The sequence below is a fragment of the Silene latifolia genome, chromosome X (assembly GCF_048544455.1).
Source record: "Silene latifolia isolate original U9 population chromosome X, ASM4854445v1, whole genome shotgun sequence".
Lineage (NCBI taxonomy): Eukaryota > Viridiplantae > Streptophyta > Magnoliopsida > Caryophyllales > Caryophyllaceae > Silene > Silene latifolia.
The window spans coordinates 67706847-67725334 of record NC_133537.1 but is presented as its reverse complement, the minus strand read 5'-3'; the positions used below and the strand labels follow the sequence as shown (position 1 = coordinate 67725334).

At 40.6% G+C, this 18488-nt stretch overlaps 1 long non-coding RNA gene across 1 annotated transcript; it reads left to right on the top strand.

Moving 5' to 3' along the window:
* The first annotated feature begins 1421 nt into the window (after positions 1-1421).
* On the top strand, positions 1422-16596 carry LOC141621431 (uncharacterized). Its single transcript, XR_012532324.1, has 3 exons — positions 1422-1711; positions 1809-1918; positions 16386-16596. It is a non-coding gene; the product is annotated as an uncharacterized LOC141621431 (long non-coding RNA).
* Positions 16597-18488: the final 1892 nt, after the last annotated feature.

The following is an 18488-nucleotide window of genomic DNA, read 5'->3' as shown; positions in this document are numbered from 1 at the left end:
TTGTGCCAAAACAAATACTCTCTCAGATCCACTCCTAAGGTAACAATTACTATAAACGGATCATCCACTCCAAACTACACATTCCCTTTTTAGCAAAAAACTTGACCAAATTGCCCTCATTTGCACATTTTAATTACATAATATGCCATTGTCTAATTTTATTAATTGGACCCACCAACACACAATAAACCCTCACCCGCCCACATAAACTCATTTACTCTACCCACCTAAACTCATTTACTTTACCCACCCACCTAATTTTCACACTAAACCCTAAATTCATTCACCCTTATTTGCTCACCAGCCCTCATTTGCTCGATGAAAATTCATCCCTCTCTCTCAATCTTCATCTTTATCACTCACTCAACCCAGTTCATCACCTCATCAACCCATCCATTGGGGGGGGCGCTCCTGACGTTTGAAAATTTCGAAATTTTTAGTTAAATTTTTTAAATTTTTTTAAGGTCCCCATATAATATTACCCTTCCGCCCCCGCTGAGTTAAGATTCTGGCTCTACCACTGAACCTATATTTCTTTCTCTTGTTCAAAAGTCATTCACCAAAAACCCAATTACTCCGTATTTCCCAAATCGTAAAAGTAATTCTCCGATCAAAATCGATTATTCTCAATTGAAATCCCTTTTTTCTCGGCTTAAGCTTTTTTCATCGATTAATTTAATTATTCACTCATCGGTTGTTCAAAACTCATTCACCAAAAACCTAATTATTCACAGATCTGGGTATAAAAATGAATCGTCATCGTAGTGATTGTTCTTCAAATTGTTTGGACTGTTCATTGACACATTATAAACTTGTGTCAGACACTTGTGATTGCAGTTTCGGTTACCAAGATGACTCTCTTCCTTCAAATGAAATTGTACCAGGTTCTATTGATCCATATGATTTGGGTACTGATGTTCCGGAAACCCAATTCCCTGATTTGGACTTAGAAGTTGTTCCAAACACTCTGGAGTATGACAATTTTCTTGATCCTCCTCGTGGCTTTATTGCGACTCTAGAAGCGGCTCGAACTCCTCCTTCTGTACTTGCTGAAGTTGTTCCCGACACTCTTGACTTTGTTTGTAACACCCCGTAAATTCGAAGACCTTTATTATATTTTAAAAGTAATATTTTAGTCTATTTTAATTTAATATTAATTTATTTGAAATAAAATCTATTTGATAAAATATAATCTTATTTTATTTTGAAGAAATGTAATTATTTTTGATAGTTTAGAAATGTTTAAAAGTGATTTAAACTATATTTAAACCTTTTCCTTTGATAAAATAGATTTCGGATAAAAGTCGTAAAATCGGGATTTTCCCATTTCTTACGGTCGTTGGGTAAACGAGTTTGGATATTGGGCATATGAGTACTTAATCTTTTAGTAAAATCGTGTTTAAGAACTTTAATTTTCTCGGAAATCGCGTTCGACGAATATTTCTAATTTCTGTCGAAACGAACCAAAACGTAAACAATTGAAACTCACCCAAACACCCTACCCAAAACCATGCACCCTCCATCCTCCATGGGTCTCCTCTTCATCTTTCATTTCCTCAATTCTCATTCTATCACTTCCTTCTCTCAAACACCAAATTCCTCTCAAAATAACCTTCTTACAATCCCTAAATCCACCATAACTTCTTCATTTCTCCACCAAATCGCATAAAAATTATATATTCGGAATCCTCTCTTCAATCCTCATCTACTAGTAAGCTTTATTTTCATTTCCCCCAAATTTTGTTTAAGACACTTTTTTTAGGGTTTCGAATTTAAGCTTAATAATTGTGTTTTTGTTGTTCTTATAGGTGAAGAATTTGAAGATGAGTTAGGTGACTCATATGTTGTTGAAGATGAAGAGTAATTTTGGGTTTTAGAAGCTTTCTCAAGTTATTACTTGTCTCTTTGCTAACTTAAGGTAACTATTCCGAGTTACTCGACGAATTAATGTCACATTAGTAGTTGTATTCGTTGTTTGTTGTTGTTTGTTGTTGTTTGTTGTTGTTGTTTGAGACGATCTTGTTGATAAATGAATGAATGGAGTAAGATGAGTATGCTTATGTTTAATTTATGTTAACCATTTGTATATTAATGTTTAGAACAAATTTGGATGAGGAATTATGTGTTGTGACAAGTCCGCGTGTTGGCTGGAACGCATCAGTACCGGACCGAGATATTTTCCAATGTTTCCAAAAATATGACAGATTGAACGACATCGAAAAATTAGGTGGTTTAGCCACTTGAATCACTCAATTCGGAGTCCGTATGAGTAAATGGCGTCGTTTTATCGATAAAATTTATAGAAAAGTTTACCCTTGTGTGAGACGGTTATTTATACTATTTTATTATGCGAGAATTTAATTGAATTGGATATTTTGTAAGTTGGAATATATTTCCTTATGTTGATAGTTTTTCACATGATAGAAATTGGAAATAGCATGAGAATGATATTGTGATGAATTTTGTGATTTGGGCCAAAATAGGCCAAGACTCTGAGCTGGGCCAGATTGACCGAACGAGTTTGGTCAAACTAGGTTTAAACCGGTCAACCTCGATTTGACCAATGACCCGTCGCGGGACTAGGGTCGAGGGTTTGTCTTTGAGGTTAGATTGGTTGTTATTGGATGTTTTATGTTTAAGCCTTGATATTTGTAATTATCATTTCACATGTTGGTTGTTGGATGCTTTGGATGCCTTATTGTAGATACCCGTATCCGTCGATATTGGAATTTATAGAGAACCCGACAAACACCCGATGATGATAGGACACATGTATTTATTAGTTGTCATTGTCATTATTTGGGTTCGTTTTACGATGTAGAATGGGCGTCGTCGATGAAGTATTTTATTAATTTAAATGATATTTAAATTAATGTTTTTTTAAGTGAATTCATTTTATTAATTTAAATGATATTTAAATTAAAGCTTTTTTGAATTTACTTTCTCAAGTTTATTTTATTGAAAATAGAATAAATATTTGATTTGAAAAATCATTTTGTGAGTATATTTGGTTTGAAAAATCATTTATTTTAATGTGTTAATTGATTTGAAAAATCGATTTGAAAATCGAAAAGAACTCGTTTTGAACATGTGTTTTTGAGCTCGATTTTAGCTCGGTTTTTGAGCCCGTTTTCTTTACGAATTGGCACGAATATCGAGTACACTAACCAACCTAAGCCTCTACCCATCCACCCCAGTTCGAACCCCCTATCCACGGCCCAAATTCTCGTCCAAAACAGGCCCCAAACAGCCCGCATACAAGCAGCCCCCCCCTTTTAGCTCAAACCCGAGTCCAAAACCCGCTCCAAATACCACCAAAACCCGTGCCCATTAACCCTAACCCATACCCTAATATCCTACCCATATTACCTTACCTTAATCACCAAGAAAACCCCCCATACGAACCTTAGAAAGCCCCCCAAAAGCTGCTGGACAGCAGCTATGCTCAACAGGCCCGATTGCCTCTCCCTCCCTTTTGCCCTACTTTAACTCCTTATAAATACCACCTGACACGTCTGTCGCGTACCTGTCAAAAATAACCAACTGGCCAACTAACTAATATAGCTAGGGAAGTCGAGTCGAATCCACAGAGAGGTAGGAATTTGTCGGCTAAACTCAAGTTCGTCTAAGTAACCAAATTGGGGGTTATAATTCGTGATTTCTAAACTAAAGAGAGCAAAGAAAAGAGGAATAAAGAAAGGAGTTTAACAGATAAAGAGAATAGCTAAGACAAGCGGTTCACCACAATCGTCCGGTCAAGTAATCCAGGTCCCAGGTCAATGCAGTACAGTCTAAGGGGTAGCGAACGTCACCTTTCGGTCCTTAATTCACCCTAAAACGTAAACAGTTTAACTTTCGTCCTCGCTGCAATATTCTATTGTCCGCTACCAGTCTCCCCCTTCCAACCTTTCGGTCCAGGTCGAGGTCCACTAAGAATAAGGGTCTAATTGCGTCGACTCAATTAGGCATTTACAATTATATGTAGCATTTTAACAACATGGACGATACTAGCATTAACCCAGTAATTCAATTACTCTCCCTTCAAATCATGGATCCCCTATAGTCTTAGCATGGGAAATTAGCTACTCATAATTACGGGGGTAACAATCATAATGACCAAACAATCAAAACTAAACATGATGACAAATATAAAAAGATGATTGAACGACTATAAATCAAAGAGAAGAAAAGGAATTAAGAACAATAAAAATGATTAAGAATTAAATGGATTGAATATACCGAAATTCGAGTAGCAAAGTAGTGAACAAAGATCCGAAGAACTGTCAAAAGTAACAGTGGAAATGTGCGTAGTCAAAGAGATAGGAGTAACGTAGTGTTCTCCTCAGTCTTATACTGTAAAATGTCTTAAAACCTAACCCATGGACTGATTATGAAAGGCCCACAAAAGATTAGGCGGAATTAAACTAAAACACACGAGAAACCCCTCGATCGAGTAGCGAGACTACTCGATCGAACGCCACGTCACTCGATCGAGCTAGTGCATCCACTCGATCGAGCACTGCTGTATGAACTTCCTCGATCGACTCCTCCAACCAGTCGATCGACCAGCATGGGTGCATGAAGCATTCGATCGAGCAGAGAGGCCACTCGATCGAGCTATATAAGTGCGTCAGGACTTGTGTTTCTCCCTTGCTCCGCTCATGCGCACTCTAGGTGTGAAATTCCTAAGCTCCGGCTCCATATTTCCCATGAATGCATACAAATGGGACAATTAAGGCTCGTTTTAGCTCCTCTTCGGTCAATTCCTGCAAAATACAATAAACGGACCAAAGTAGAATATTCGGGGGTATTTGTAGCCAGATGCTACATAAAAAGCACAGAAATGCGTGTAAAAATGAGGTAAAAACCTTATATAAAAGACACGCATCAAATCTCCCCAAACCAAACCTTTGCTTGTCCCCAAGCAAATATGAATGCAACTAAGGGTGAACAATAGAACGGGACCAACGCATCAGCTACAAATCATCCATCAGAACCAATTTAATGCATCAAAATGACAAGGTGGCAACTGAAAAGTGCAAACGAGTTAAATTAATGTTTCAATCTTACTGAACCGTCGACCTTGCAAGATTCAAAGATGTCGGACTCTCACGGGTCGCTCGTCACTCAAAATCAGGTATAGGGTGAGTATATATGTGAAAGATAGGAAGAAGCAAGACACTCACCTAACTCGACCTATAAGAACATGCATGCAATTAACATGAATAGAGTCTCTACAACCGTACATAAGCATTCCAACCATACTAATGACCAAAACACGTGCCGAGGACTTACATTTGGGTTAGTGAGGTAATGGGTAGGAAGGGGCAAAAAGGAATTTGGATATGTGGGGTTAATAGCTAGGCTAGCAACAATGGATCCAAATATAGACTGCATCCCAACTTCGTACTCATTACAACAAGATGAAACGGTGCAAAACTATGCACTAAACTTCACAAATACCAAAAATCGTCAACTCCCCATAGGATATAAATAGGTCATGGAAGTGTGAAACAATGCACAATTCTCATTTTTTTTCTTTCAATTGAATTTTTTTCTTCTTTTCTTTTGAATTTCTGTCTCTTTTTCCGCTTTCTTTTCTTTCCTTTTTTCGTTTCATTTTTTCAATTCAACACATTTTTTTTTTTTTTCTTTCTTTCCCGTTGATTCTTCCGCCAACTTCTGAAATCAGATGAAATAGCCATCTTGCAACAACACATTCCAAGAACTACTCGTTACTAGCTTAGCTAGGGTAGGAAATATTATAGAAAGTAGTTGATAGGACAAAAAGGCAATTTGGCTATGTGAGGCTCATGGGCAAAATGAAATAAGGGGAACCGCCTCTCCTAACACGTGTCACCATCCACAGACCGAATGCATACAGGTATTAAGAAGACTAGACTCATGCTTATGCAAATTGATGTTACATGTCTTAAAGAGAGTACTACTCACATCCTAAATGAAACCGGTCATGAATGTCACCAGTTTAATAAGCCCTAACCTCAGAATGTAATGTAGCTTGCCGACATAAAGAATCAAGTCTATTCGTTCAGATAAGAGAGAAACAAAAACTCGTGGATTATGCACACAAACATGCCAGCTAAATGTCAAGAAAATGCAAGGCTCAAAATAAGGATTCAATGTAGCGTCAATGTTCAAACGTTCCGACTCAACTTAAAACATGAAAATTTTGAATTTTTTTTTTTTTTTTTTTTTTTTTTTTTATTCTTTTTTTTAAATTTTATGATTTTTGGAATTAATTAAACAACAATGCATGCGGAAGTAAATAAACGTGCAAGCAAAAATGCAAGAAACATGCAGACACAGATATGGATGCATACCTCCCCAAACCAAACCGTACAATGCCCTCATTGTACCAAAAATAGGGAAAGAAATGCAAACTAGAAGGAAAAGGAGAAATGGAGTCAGGAAACTTACAAGACGTCATATAGCGGGACCTCCCCAAACCGACCATGAACATGGGAGGTCAAAGAAAGTCAACAGCGCCTTGCAGACGTAAGAACAAATGGGCCGAAGTCATAATCGCTCGATCGACCTCCTGGAATGCTCGATCGAGTGAGCCTATGCATTAGAGGAGCTCGATCGACTACCAACCCACTCGATCGAGCGGGCACGAGTGAGGAACTGGTCGATCGAGGACGTCATCCCTCGATCGAGTAGCAGCCGCGTCAGAAAGTGCTCGATCGAACACAAAGTCCCTTCGATCGACCACTTTTAGCCTGCAAAGGACGCATGAAAGCAAGGAAAATACAAAAATTGTTCCAAAGCAGCGTCTAAATGTTAACTTAAAGTTGAAAGGGAAGCAAAAAACGGAAAAAACAAATAGTTCAGCAAAAAAAAAAACACAAATAAAACTGTCCGGGCTGCCTCCCGGAGAGCGCTGGTTTAAGAGGTCCCGCACGACCTTTCTGATATCAAGTTACTGGCGCGTCGAGCTCGTCGAAGTGCAAAACTTCAACGGGGTTGTCCGCTTCACTCGCCTCATAGTAATGCTTCACATATTGGCCATTTACCTTGAATCTATGACCCTCGGAATCTTCAAGCTCTACGGATCCGAATTTGGTAACACCGTCACCGTGTACGGACCACCCACCTGGACTTCACTTGCCAGAAATAGTCTCAACCGGGCATTGAACAGCAACACCTTTTGCCCCACATGGAACTCCCGAGGTAAGATTCTCTTGTCATGCCATCTCTTCGTCTTTTCCTTGTAGATGCGCGAACTGTCATAGGCATTGAGCCTAAATTCTTCTAATTCATCTAGCTGCAAAAGACGATTCGACCACACGCTTTAGGATCATAATTGAGCTCACGAATTGCCCACCAGGCCTTACATTCCACCTCAACAGGTAAGTGACACGATTTCCCATAAACTAGCCTATAAGGTGATGCACCAATTGGTGTCTTAAAGGCAGTTCTATAAGCCCATAACGTGTCATCTAGCTTAAGACTCCAGTCTTTCCGTGATTTAGAAACTACTTTAGATAAGATCTCCTTCAGTTCACGATTAGAGACCTCTACCTGACCACTAGTTTGGGGATGATACCCCAAACCACGCCGGTGTTGGACACCAACTCTAGACAGTATGGAAGTGAGTTTCTTTTCTTTAAAATGCATTCCCCCATCACTAATGACGACCCTAGGGACACCAAAACGGGGAAATATGATCTTTTTGAACATTTTAATCACGGTCTTACCATCACAATGAGGTGAAGCAATCGCTTCAACCCACTTTGACACATAGTCTACAGCTACTAAAATGTACCTGTTACCTTTACTGGATGGGAACGGTCCTTGGAAATCAATGCCCCAGACATCGAAGACCTCAACCTCTAGGATGCCGTTTTGTGGCATCTCATGTCTCTTTGAAATGTTCCCAGATCGTTGGCAAGCATCACAAGTGAAACAAAAGACTTGGCGTCGAAACAAAGAAGGCCAGAAAAAAACCAGACTGAAGTACCTTAGCCACGGTGCGCGATGGACCGTGGTGACCACCATATGAAGAGGAGTGACAGCCTTCCAGGACTATTTTGGTCTCCCACTGCGGAATACACCGTCTGTAGAGACCATCTGCACATTCCTTAAACAAGTAAGGGTCGTCCCTGTATACCGCTTAGCGTTATAAAGAAAACGCTTCTTTTGCCGATGAGAAAGGTCAAAGGCGCGCTTGCCACGACAACGGTTAGTTAGCTATATCTGCATACCAAGGTTCCTGGTCAACAATAGACGACACAAAAGCAATTAGACTATCGTCAGGAAAAGAATCATCAATGGGTAGAGAATCTTCCCCTTCTTGTCGCATCAGCCGCGACAAGTGATCAGCTACAACGTTCTCAGCTCCTTTCTTATCTTTGATCTGCAAATCAAACTCCTGAAGGAGGAGTATCCACCTCGAGGCCGTGGTTTTGCCTCCTTCTTAGCAAGGAGATGCCTCGAGCTGCATGGTCGGTAAAAACAAGAACTTCGACCCAACTAAATAAGTACGAAACTTTTCTAAGGCATAAACTACGACTAACGGCTCCTTCTCGATGGTAGTGTATTTCACTTGAGCCTCATCCAGAGTTCGGCTCGCATAGTAAATAGCACTCAAGGCCTTGTCTTTCCTCTGGCCAAGCACCGCTCCTAGTGCGTAGTCACTCGCGTCACACATGATTTCGAACGGCAAGTCCCAGTTGGGAGGCTGTATGATCGGCGCAGAGACTAAGGCCTGCTTTAACCTGTTAAAAGCGAGAAAGACAAGCATCGATAAAAACAAAGGGGCATCCTTAAGCAACAGCTGTGTAAGTGGTTTAGCAATTTTGGAGAAATCCTTGATGAACCGGCGATAAAAGCCAGCGTGACCAAGGAAGCTCCTCACCCCCTTAACATTAACAGGAGGTGGTAATTGCTGAATCACTTCCACCTTTGCTTTGTCAACTTCTATTCCCCTATCAGAGACCAAGTGCCCTAGGACAACTCCCTCGTTGACCATGAAGTGGCACTTCTCCCAGTTCAGCACAAGGTTAACCTCAATACAGCGCTGCAACACTTTCTCAAGGTTAGACAGACAATCAGAAAAATCACTTCCATATACACTGAAGTCATCCATAAAAACTTCCATGATAGACTCAATATACTCTGAAAATATCCCCATCATACACCTTTGGAAGGTGGCGGGGGCATTACACAAACCAAAAGGCATTCTCGTGCACGCAAAAACGCCCTTAGGACGGTAAATGTAGTCTTGGCCGATCATCTCGGGTGGATAGGGATCTGAAAGAACCCTGAATACCCGTCTAAATAGCAGAAAAATTTGTGGGAAGCTAACCTTTCTACCATTTGATCAATAAAAGGAAGGGGAAAGTGATCTTTCTTGGTGGCGGCATTTAGCTGTCTGTAATCTATGCACATCCGCCAACCAGTTACTATTCGAGTAGGTATTAATTCATTCTTCTCATTCTTAACTACAGTTGTCCCTCCTTTTTCGGGACCACCATGTGACTGACTTACCCATTTAGAATTACCGACGGAATAAATAATACCGCATCCAGCACTTCATTACCTCGGTAGTCACAACATCCTCCATCTTCTCGTTCAGCCGGCCACCACCCCCTCTCAAGGTTTGTGATCCTCCTCCAGCTCTATCCTGTGCATACAAATATCGGGACTAATACCCGTGATATCATCCATGAATAGCCCATCGCTTTCTGTTTTTCTTAAGTACAACTAACAAAGAAGTCACTTTGTTCATCACTAAGTTTGGCACTAACAATGACTGATCTTTCTGTGTCACCTAGAAAAGCATATTTAAGATGAGAAGGAAGAGGCTTACGTTCCGGTACCTTTACCTCAATGGAGCATAGAGTGCTGATCATTTGTTCCACCTGCTCTCCCTCACGCTCATCTAAATCATCAACAAGCAAATCCAATGCAGTGTCATCGTCCTCTGGGCTATCTGTACACTCATCAAAAAGCATGAGAGCTTCCAGTGGGTCCTTCATAAAAGAACCCGACCAGAAGTCATAAATAGACTCATCAATGATATCGACCGAATAGCAGGTGTCCTCTATCATTGGGTGGGCTAGAGTACCTTGGGCAAACTGAATGTAATAGCATCATCTCCTACCGCAAGGGTCGACGACCTTGTCTAACATCAATAACGGCCCCACTGTACAAAGGAACGGTCTTCCTAAAATAATCTGGGTCCGGGTGTCCTCGGCTATATCCAAAACAATGAAATCTACTGGGATGTAAAGCTTGCCTATTTTCACAGGCAGATCCTCCAAGACACCTAAAGGTCTCCTAACAGATCTATCAGCCATCTGTAGGGTGATGTTAGTCACTTTGAAGTGACTCAGTTTCAATTTCTTGCAGACAGGAAGGGGCATGACACTAACACTGGCGCCTAAATCGCAAAGGGCCTTATCAATAATCATATTGCCTATGACACAAGTAATAGAAAAGCTGCCCGGGTCTTTCATTTTTGGAGGGGCCTTATTTAACAGTAGGTTACTAGACTCTTCCATAAATGAAATCGTCTCAAATTCGCTCAAGTTCCTCTTACGCGTCACAATATCCTTCATAAACTTAGCGTAAGTAGGAACCTGAGTGACAAGGTCAGAGAAAGGGACAGTTACCTGAAGGTTCTTCACGTTGTCCACGAACTTACCGTACTGTTGCTCGATCCTTGCATCCTTCAGACGACTCGGAAAAGGTACCCTGGTAGCTATGAGTGGTCCTGCGACCTTTCCTTTACCCTTATCAATTCGTAACGTCTCCACAGCAGGGGGAGATGACACGGTGGCGGTATTAATAAATAAATTGGGATTCCCGCCACTTACAGCACTGGATCGAACGTCTTCACTGGTCGATCGACCAGTTTCTTCCTCAATTTCATTCGATCGACCCATCCTGGCGCTCGATCGAGTGATTCCTTCAGCCTCTTTACTCGATCGACCAACTTGGGACTCTGTGCTTCTCGATCGACTGTCAATGTCACTCGATCGAGTGACTGGGTGATTAGAACCGCTCGATCGAGTGGATATGCTGCTCGATCGAGTAGTTACTGCACACGCAGCAAGCATTTCCTGCAGGAACTCATCTAAATCGTCCTCTTCATCAGCTGTCGACACCCCATTTTCTTCGTGAAGGAGGTCACTTCGGAAATTCATCCCACTGATGGGATCACTTATTGGAGGAGTCTTGGCTTGATCTGCCGCGAGCGTTAACTGCGCGACTTGCTCTCTCAACTCAGATATAACGGAATCCGATTGCAACATGATGGATTTCAGTTCGGCAATTGCTTCTCTTGAAGAAGGAGAGCCCGGCTGTGATATTGGCGTAGAAGGGGTTGAAACGCTCTTTATCTCCTCATACAACTGGGAGAAAGGAACTCCCTGCTTGAACTTCTTGTATGCAATGGCACGCTCTACACCTGCCGTGCACTCATAAAGGTCATGCCCTTCCTCGCCGCATCTACCACATGGCTCTGTATGCTCTGTAATCGTAGGCATCTTGACAAATAGACTGTTATCCTGCAAAACTAATCAAAGCTTCGCGAAAATGAGATCAGTCTCAAGGAATGAATCCCTTGAGACGAGAGACAAACTTAATTTAAGCAACAAATATGCGCCACCTCCCCGGCAACGGCGCCAAAATTTGACACGTCTGTCGCGTACCTGTCAAAAATAACCAACTGGCCAACTAACTAATATAGCTAGGGAAGTCGAGTCGAATCCACAGAGAGGTAGGAATTTGTCGGCTAAACTCAAGTTCGTCTAAGTAACCAAATTGGGGGTTATAATTCGTGATTTCTAAACTAAAGAGAGCAAAGAAAAGAGGAATAAAGAAAGGAGTTTAACAGATAAAGAGAATAGCTAAGACAAGCGGTTCACCACAATCGTCCGGTCAAGTAATCCAGGTCCCAGGTCAATGCAGTACAGTCTAAGGGGTAGCGAACGTCACCTTTCGGTCCTTAATTCACCCTAAAACGTAAACAGTTTAACTTTCGTCCTCGCTGCAATATTCTATTGTCCGCTACCAGTCTCCCCCTTCCAACCTTTCGGTCCAGGTCGAGGTCCACTAAGAATAAGGGTCTAATTGCGTCGACTCAATTAGGCATTTACAATTATATGTAGCATTTTAACAACATGGACGATACTAGCATTAACCCAGTAATTCAATTACTCTCCCTTCAAATCATGGATCCCCTATAGTCTTAGCATGGGAAATTAGCTACTCATAATTACGGGGGTAACAATCATAATGACCAAACAATCAAAACTAAACATGATGACAAATATAAAAAGATGATTGAACGACTATAAATCAAAGAGAAGAAAAGGAATTAAGAACAATAAAAATGATTAAGAATTAAATGGATTGAATATACCGAAATTCGAGTAGCAAAGTAGTGAACAAAGATCCGAAGAACTGTCAAAAGTAACAGTGGAAATGTGCGTAGTCAAAGAGATAGGAGTAACGTAGTGTTCTCCTCAGTCTTATACTGTAAAATGTCTTAAAACCTAACCCATGGACTGATTATGAAAGGCCCACAAAAGATTAGGCGGAATTAAACTAAAACACACGAGAAACCCCTCGATCGAGTAGCGAGACTACTCGATCGAACGCCACGTCACTCGATCGAGCTAGTGCATCCACTCGATCGAGCACTGCTGTATGAACTTCCTCGATCGACTCCTCCAACCAGTCGATCGACCAGCATGGGTGCATGAAGCATTCGATCGAGCAGAGAGGCCACTCGATCGAGCTATATAAGTGCGTCAGGACTTGTGTTTCTCCCTTGCTCCGCTCATGCGCACTCTAGGTGTGAAATTCCTAAGCTCCGGCTCCATATTTCCCATGAATGCATACAAATGGGACAATTAAGGCTCGTTTTAGCTCCTCTTCGGTCAATTCCTGCAAAATACAATAAACGGACCAAAGTAGAATATTCGGGGGTATTTGTAGCCAGATGCTACATAAAAAGCACAGAAATGCGTGTAAAAATGAGGTAAAAACCTTATATAAAAGACACGCATCACCACCCCTTCACCATACATTCATTCCTCTAAGTTCTAGATACATCCTACCTTCACCCACAAGCTTTAAACCTCAGAAACAAACCCTAATTGCCTCCCAAAAACCCTAAACAAAACCGACACACAAACTGAACTGTTTGTGTGTCCTCCTCGAAAAGCAACTCGTTCCTCCATCAAACCTCCATCAAAACTCGATTTTCTTGTTCCTAATTAACCACATAACATCCATCTACACATTAGACAAAGATTTACGAGCCAAATTGCCCTTGAGAGTACACGAAATCCCTCGAAAAAGCAGTGTTATACACTGCTTTTTTTATTTTTCTTGTCATCAGTTCTGTTTGTGCTCGTTTTTCGTGCCCAATAACCCAAAACGAGCAGGGGTTGCTTTAAGATCTCTGTTCTCCTCTCTTTCTAGTTTTCAAAACATCTTTTAAATCGAATTTTCGTCGTGAAACGAGGGAGATATCATCGTTTGAAAATCGTTGTCCAGAAAGTTTCAAAAACGCGTGTTTGCTTTGCTCTTCGTCGACGACGGCCTCTCGAGATAAAATCTACCATCGATTACGACCCAAGACGGTGTCAACGATACATGTAGGTTGAGGGTGCATCAAATCCTCCTCTTTTCCCTTTTATTTCGTTTGTTTTATGTTTGTTTTTTATTGTCTCGTTTTATTTCGTTTATCGCTTTGTTTATTGTTCTAATTAATTATGAAACTAGTTAGTCCGAGTATGAGTTAAAGTACCACCATGAACACCCGCGTTGACTTGAGATGGGAAAATAAACCGCTACTTCAGTCGGTCGTACACCCCCGTCTCATTTACATATCCTCGTGTTCAAGGTAGGGCATAAATAAAACGAGTTCTAACTTCGCTCTTCGCTTTTGACCCCTTTGTTATTTCGGTCAATTCGACATACCCTAGGACCCATTGTATGTTAGTTTAACCTCTGATTGTTAACCTATGACGTATTTAGATGACATTAAATTAATTTAATAATCTAATTAGACACTTTAGGGTACATCGACATATCTTTAAAAATCAACTAACAATTCTGTAAATAATTGAACGCATCTTTCTCTTTCACCTAATTTCTCGCTAGTATAAGAGTGCGTGATTAGAACCTTCTTATTAACACTCGATGAGTTAACTTAATTTGCAAACTTGACCTAATTCAACCCCTTTGGGCCGTGTGGAACACTCGATCTTAAGCGAAGCTTTCTGACCTTTTTTTATCATCGTTTTCTAATGTATCTCCCGTATCGCTTTGCAAATCCATCTAACTAATGAACCCGACCTAGGAACTAGGGTAGCCGTGTCTGTGGCCGTGGCTTTAGGCCGTGGGGTTGGTCATGCCTCTCTTTGTCTCGTTTGTTTTATATCTTTTGTTCTTTGTCGTTTGATAGCTTGTAATTTATCGTTTGCTCGTCGGGTTGTAATCTTTCGAGTTAGTTTTCTTTTTTTTATGAGTCAAAACCTCTTCAAAAAACCTTAGTCTTATTTGGTTAGACGGTTCTTCCCCAATGCTTGTAGGAGCGTAGTAAACCGCATGTTGTTTAAAGCAACATGGCCCGGTTTATGCTAATGCATGCTTTGGTGCGTAGCCCTATGTCTAATTCGATGAGATTAAGTGAAAGCACGCATTACGAGGAGTGACCCAAGGTCGTGTGTCATGTAGGCCGTGAGTCACCCCCCGCCTTGTGCACGGTTTTCTAGGCCAAATGGCCGTGTATTGCGTCGTGTGTATAGCTTTGTATTTAGATCGAGTTGTATCTTTAATTTGTTGTTGTGTCAGCATGAAATGCCTGGTTTGTAATAGGTAGATCCCAACGGCTCCCCCATTCCCCATCAAGCCTTGTTTGTTTCGTTTGAATGTTGCTAGATCAATCAACCCACATGCTAAATTACAACTTTGACAAAGTTAGTTTAGTTGCATCTAAAACGACATAGAAATTGTTGTCACATGATAGGGTTAAAACAACGTTTGCATATCATACATCGTAGTAGCTATGACCTTGTTTGAAATCCGACACTTGACTTAGTAGAGGCCGTTATTGACGGGCGGGGTTGGGTGTCCTTATGGGCTTCCCAACACGTACCCTCACCCCTTACTCAAGATCTATGGTTTGTGGATCCGTCTAAATACCATTGGATTACGAGAGTCATTCAAATCGAGTGATGTAGGGTACAAGTCTTTATCTTTAATCACTCGTAGTCGATTGGCTTTATGCTTTTCGATGAAAGGTGTAAAGTTGACTTGAACGGTTCCAAGTTCCCAAAAAACTTGGTGGCGACTCTAATATGTCTTAATTCGATTCGAAAGAACCTCGAGTCGATTATGCCTGGTGTGGATCCCGCGGACGCAGTTCCCGAGGGCCTTGTCCACACTTATGCTTGAGTCTTATTGCCTCTTTGCCATTTTAGCTTGTTCTCATGGATTATGGTACTGTTGGTTAGTTGGAATTTGGATTAATATTGATATTGGAGATATTGTTGGATTGTCAGCTAAATATGCTCTTGCGTAGCCTTTCATATGCTAGGGTGTGTATGGTCATTTGTGTGTGCAAGTTTGGACTCTTTGCCCCTCTTATGGTTAATTGGGTGTCCTACTTGTCTTGTGTGGAGTGGGCTAAAGTATTCAAGCTGGGACTAGGTCCTAGGTGAGTATTTCGGCCTTCGTCATAGATAGGCCCTTATAGTCTTTGACGAGTATATGTTCACCGCTTAATAGCCTTTGTGTCTTTGCTTGGTGGGCTTATATCCAAGTTAGGGCATGACCTCCTGACGTACTCTTAGAAGTATGTGGTCAGCTTAAGTACTAGCCAACCCTTTGGTGGACTCCTTAGGGGTACTCATGTGTGTGATCATGGGTCTTGGATGCGGTATTTTCCGCATGTCGCTAGGTCTGCGCAGGTTTAGGACTTGGGTGTTTACCTTACCTCGTGGTATAGACTCGAGTTACAGAGTGACTATTGACTGTCCTAAGAACTTATGCCTGTCTCTAGATATATTGTCCTTTCTTGTTTGATGATTCTATGAATCATAGAAGGTGAGATGCAAGCCGGCTATGGTTGATAGAGTTTGGATTCCTGGATGTTATGTGATTCACATGATAGTGTAGTATGAGTCGGTCTAGTATTCACATGCTAGGACTATGTGTTGTCGTATTGTTGTTCACATGATAAGCATGATTGTCTAGCATCTATATGCTAAGGCTATGTGTTATTCATATTCATATTCTTATGTTTACATGTTATATTAATTATGACATTTCGTGGCTGGGAGAACTCGGAGTTACTCCCCACTGACTGTGGCTTTCGTATTTGTATAAAATGCGATTGACAGGTAGGTGATGCATATATGGGGTACATGGACGAGCTAGCGAGCAAAGTAACCTTGGGACCTAGATTGGCTTTATTTTATTGTGACCCTTGAACACTTTTTATGTCATATACTTTTTAGGGACATATGTCTCCCTTTTTGATACTTGGGTTGTATAACTTTATTTCGCGACTTTAGCGATGTTTTATTTATGAGGTTTATTTTGGACCTTGCATGTTTGACACCTTCCCATTTGGATATTTTTATAATAGGTTCAGGTTTTAAAAATTACAGGTTTTTACCCAAATGAACCTATTACAAACATATCCATGCAGTTTTTATCTAGAATTATGTGTTTACTTTTCCGCAATAAATGAGGGTGTCACATTGTTCCTGCGGGTAATGATGATCCTAACTACGAATTCATCGATTATGATCTTCCTAAAAACAAATATGCGTTTGAGATGATGTGCTATTTCCTACCTAGGTTTCGTACCCTTTTCCCTCTTTTGAAAGCGAAATGGTTAGCAATGCATCCTTAATCTTTCGCTGTTACTTAATTTCTTGTTAGGCAGCTGGTTTGGCTATTGTTCTGAGTGTGACCCAATGATTTATTGTTGGTTAGTTGTTGGTGTTGGTAGGGATATTGATAATTGTTGGTTTTTAGTTGCTCTATTGTTGCTGGTGGTATGCTGCTGTTACTTGATTTCCTGTTACACAGCTGGTTTACCTTTTGTCCGGAGTGTGACCCAATGATTATGTAATGAGGGTTTTTTGGGTTAGTTTGTTGTTGTTGGTAGGGATATTGGTAATTGTTGCTTTATTGTTGTTGGTTTCTAGATGCTCTATTGTTGCTGGTGGTACGCCGATGTTACTTGATTTCCTGTTACGCGGCTGGTTTAGCTGTTGTTCTGACAGTGTCCTAATGATTTTTAAATGAGGGTCTTTTTGTTAGTTGTTGGCGTTGGTAGTTGTTCCCAAAATGATGCCATTTTCATGTCACCCCTTCACTGTCTATTGAAGAAGGCTAAACATGATCATTGCTTGGCACCCCAATCATTGATTGGTTAAGATTTCAAACATTGATCATATTTATGCCACCCTAGTCTGTGGTAGGTTTTGGCGTCAATAAATGAGCATTGACCAATTTAGATGCCACCCCAATCTTGGTTAAGGCGGCAATAAATGACCAATTGAAGCTCAATGATGAGAGGAACAAGCCCCCCCCCGAGAGCCTCGTAGTTGCTGTCAACAATGATGACCTAATGTGAATGATATGATAAATTTAAAAACCACCAAGTAGCCTTGATATGAAAACTTAAAAACATTCATTACATAGTGCATTACAAAAGAATGTTTAGGAATTAAACATTAGATTAGACAATCTGACAATGTTTCTTTCATAAACATTGTAACATTGGACTTCAATGTTCAAAATAAAAATAGAAAAATAACCTACTGCATTTACCTCCATCTTGCTTCCATCCTTTATGCAGTTGTTCAAACAGTGTTCTTGACTTGTTCAAAATAAGGACTAAACTTAAAAATACTATTTGCACCTATTCAAAATGGCGTTTATCTACTTGTCTTCAATAGTTACTGCATACCATCTTCTGTAACCTCCTCCCTTTGAGGTAAATCTTCCAACTGTACCCTTAGATAATCAAGGGCAGACCCTTGTCCTTGATCATCTAAGTACTACAAACATTATCTCATCAACAATGAGATCTTCTGGGAGTGTACCCAGCCTTTCTAAAACCTATTTCCTCATATGAGGTATGGTAAAGTTGTTGTGCCCTTTTGTTATCATAATCTCCACCGTAATTGTTTGTAGAGTAAGAAAATTGAAGTTTGGCTTTTTTGGATGAAGTTCAACAAAAGCGTCCTCCACATTTTTACTAATTCAAGCACTGTGTTGGCCGCCTTTTCATGTTGGGGAATTTGCATTGCACTAAAAAATTCGAAGTCGTTGATATTTAAATCAGGACTATTTGGTGGTTGAAAAACCAAATGAATGTTAAAACCGTCTAAGTTAGCAACAACTCGAAACTCAGGATCGTTGTCTTTAATGTGAGGTCTTGCGTTATCTTGCTGAATGAATATGTCTTTACTTGCATTTTGTGGCCA